Source organism: Petromyzon marinus, unplaced genomic scaffold, assembly GCF_048934315.1.
Source record: "Petromyzon marinus isolate PM22_M1 ecotype Great Lakes invasive population unplaced genomic scaffold, UKy_Petmar_22M1.pri1.0 PM_G_Scaffold_235, whole genome shotgun sequence".
Taxonomy (NCBI): Eukaryota; Metazoa; Chordata; class Hyperoartia; order Petromyzontiformes; family Petromyzontidae; genus Petromyzon; species Petromyzon marinus.
In genome coordinates, this window is record NW_027422801.1 from 50,001 (window position 1) to 52,500 (window position 2,500).

Below are 2,500 nucleotides of genomic sequence, written 5' to 3' on the forward strand. Positions count from 1 at the left end.
CACCTGCAGGTGGAGTAGGGCACGTTCAGCTGGAAGAGCTTGTCCTGAAGCAGGGCAGGGATGATGGTGTTGAAGGCAGAGCTGAAGTCCACAAACAGGATCCTGGCGTAGGATGCTGGGGCGTCCACATGCTGTAGGGTGAAGTGGAGGGCCATGTTAACTGCGTCGTCCACAGACCTGTTGGCTCTGTAGGCAAACTGAAGGGGGTCCAGGAGAGGGTCTGTGATGGCTTTGAGGTGTGCCAGGAGCAGGCGCTCAAAAGACTTCATTACCACAGATGTAAGGGCGACCGGTCTGTAATCATTTAGTCCTGTTGGCCTTAGCTTTTTGGGCACAGCGATGATGGTGGAGGACTTGAGACAGGCTGGTACATGGCATGTCTCCAGGGAGGTGTTAAAGATGTTGGTGAACACCGGAGACAGCTGGCCAGCGCAGTGCCTGAGGGTGGCTGGAGAGACAGAGTCCGGCCCGGCTGCTTTGCGTGGATTCTGCCTCTTGAAAAGCCCATTAACTTCTCCCTCCTGAAAGGAGAGAGTCGTTTCTGTAGTATGGGTGGGGGATGGGGCCTCTTGGGTGGGAAGGGGTGGTTCAGGACAGTCCAATTGTCTTTCAAATCTACGGTAGAACTCGTTCAGGTCGTTGGCTAGGCGGGAGTCGTTAGTGGTGTGGGGCGCTCTGGGTTTGTAGTTGGTGATGTGCCTGAGCCCTTTGGCAGACAGAAGCAGCGTCGTTAGTAGAGAACTGGTGTTTTAGTGTCTCTGAGTACAGTCGTTTAGCCTCTCTCACCGCTTTGCTAAACCTGTTCTTCGACTCCTTGAATCTGTCTCTATCCCCACTCCTAAACGCTTCCTCCTTCTCCAACCTCAACCTTTTGAGCTTTGCTGAGAACCAGGGCTTGTTGTTGTTAAAGTTCACCCTGGTACGTGTTGGGATACAGCAGTCCTCACAGAAGCTGATGTACACAGCCTCTGTGAGTTCATCCAGACTATTGGTAGCAGTCGTGAACATATCCCAGTCAGTACAGTCTAAGCACGCCCGCAAATCTTCCACAGCCTCACTGGTCCACTGTTTAGATGTCCTCACAGCAGGTTTACAGAGTTTTAGTTGCTGCCTGTATGCACGAATCAGGTGGACCAAGGGAGTTCTGTGCGAGCCGAACAGCCCCGTGACCCACAAGAGAAACATCCCCGCCAAATTCGAGCGTTTGACGGGGTCTATCCGTGAAAAAATATTCACGTTTTTGAGTGCACATGCATTTCTGCTGCAAATGCCTCTGGAAGTTTCATGCCGTTCGTATGCCAATTGTGGCAACACGAAAATGACCCGTTTTCCCATTCCGAGGGATTTCTGTGCGACCCTAACAGCCCCGTGAGCCACAAGAGACACATCCCCGCCAATTTCTAGCGTTTCACGGGGTCTATCCGTGAAAAATATAGACGTTTTTGAGTGCACATGCATTTCTGCTGCAGATGCCTCTGGAAGTTTCATGCCGTTCGTACGCAATGTGGCAACACGAAAATGACCCCTTTTCCCATTCCGAGGGATTTCTGTGCGACCCTAACTAACAGCGCCCGTGAGCCACAAGAGAGACATCCCCGCCAATTTATAGCGTTTCACGGGGTCTATCCGTGAAAAATATAGACGTTTTTGAGTGCACATGCATTCCTGCTGCAAATGCCTCTGGAAGTTTCATGCCGTTCCTATGCAATGTGGCCACACAAAAATGACCCGTTTTCCCATTCCGAGGCATTTCTGTGCGACCCTAACAGCCCCGTGAGCCACAAGAGAGACATCCCCGCCAACTTCTAGCGTTTGACGGGGTCTATGCGTGAAAAATATTAAAATTTTTGAGTGCACGTGCCTTTCTGCTGCAAATGCCTCTGGAAGTTTCATGGCGTTCCTATGCAATGTGGCAACACGAAAATGACCCCTTTTCCCATTCCGAGGGAGTTCTGTGCCACCCTAACAGCCCCGTGAGCCACAAGAGACACATCCCCGCCAATTTCTAGCGTTTCACGGGGTCTATCCGTGAAACATATAGAAGTTTTTGAGTGCACATGCATTCCTGCTGCAAATGCCTCTGGAAGTTTCATGCGGTTCGTACGCAATGTGGCAACACGAAAATGACCCGTTTTCCCATTCCCAGGGATTTCTGTGCGACCCGAACAGCCCCGTGAGCCACAAGAGACACATCCCCGCCAATTTCTAGCGTTTCACGGGGTCTATCCGTGAAAAATATCAATTTTTTTTTGACTGCACATGCATTTCTGCTGCAAATGCCTCTGGAAGTTGCATGCGGTTCGCATGCAATGTGGCGACACGAAAATGACCCGTTTTCCCATTCCGAGGGATTTCTGTGCCACCCTAACAGCCCCGTGAGCCACAAGAGAGACATCCCCGCCAATTTCTAGCGTATCACGGGGTCTATCCGTGAGAAATATTCACTTTTTTGAGTGCACATGCATTCCTGCTGCAAATGCCTCTGGAAGTTTCATGCGGT